Genomic DNA, 762 nt, shown 5'->3' on the forward strand with positions numbered 1-762 from the left:
TCCCTGATGACTCAGTCACCGTGAGGAATTAACTACCACCTTGCGTGCAGTCTGCAGTGCTGGCACCTTGCTGTCGACTGAGGTGAGGCTGGCTGCCCGCCCTCAGACCTCAGACCGCAGCCTTGGGCTGGGCTTGAAGCTGCATCTTTCTGTTTCCAGCAGTCTGTCTGCCTACAGCTACACCCCCAGCAACCTCGGATTCAGTGTCTAGAGATTAAGAAGCTAAGTAGTCCTGGGTTTGCGCCCCAGTGGAGCCACGGTCCATGGTCTACGGCCATGCCACCCTGAATAAGCCCAATCCCGTCTGATCTCGGAAGCTAAGCAAGGTTGGGCCTGGTTAGTCCTTGGATGGGAGACCACCTAGGAAGACCAGGTGCTGTAGGTATAAATAATAATACGTAGTTTAAAAATTTTTTAAATTAAAAAAAAAAAAAGCAGCTAGGTAAATTAGAATTGTGCGACATGTAAGAATTAAGGTTAAGCAAGGGCTAACGAGGGTCTCCAAGTTGGCTCCAGTGCCAGATACTTCGACACATTTTGACTGCTCAGAGACCCTTTTCTGCCTTGACTACCCTATCCTAATGGACTGCTCCCATCGACTCCAGATGCCTAGCGTCAGCTTTACGTTAAACCGGAGCTCTGTGCAAGTCGGCTCGCCGTCCTGCAGCAGCTGCTGTCCGAGGGTGCATATGTCCTGGTGATGGTGTCTGAGCAATGCAGATCTATCTACTTCACGCCACAGAACTGCGCATTTAAAAACAG

The 762-nt window shown here is 50.5% G+C and overlaps 1 pseudogene; it reads left to right on the forward strand.

The window, feature by feature from the left end:
• Positions 1 to 266: 266 nt before the first annotated feature.
• On the forward strand, positions 267 to 385 carry LOC112473707 (annotated as a pseudogene).
• The last annotated feature ends 377 nt before the right edge of the window (positions 386 to 762 follow it).

Source organism: Pteropus alecto, unplaced genomic scaffold (assembly GCF_000325575.1).
Source record: "Pteropus alecto unplaced genomic scaffold, ASM32557v1 scaffold8, whole genome shotgun sequence".
Taxonomy (NCBI): Eukaryota; Metazoa; Chordata; class Mammalia; order Chiroptera; family Pteropodidae; genus Pteropus; species Pteropus alecto.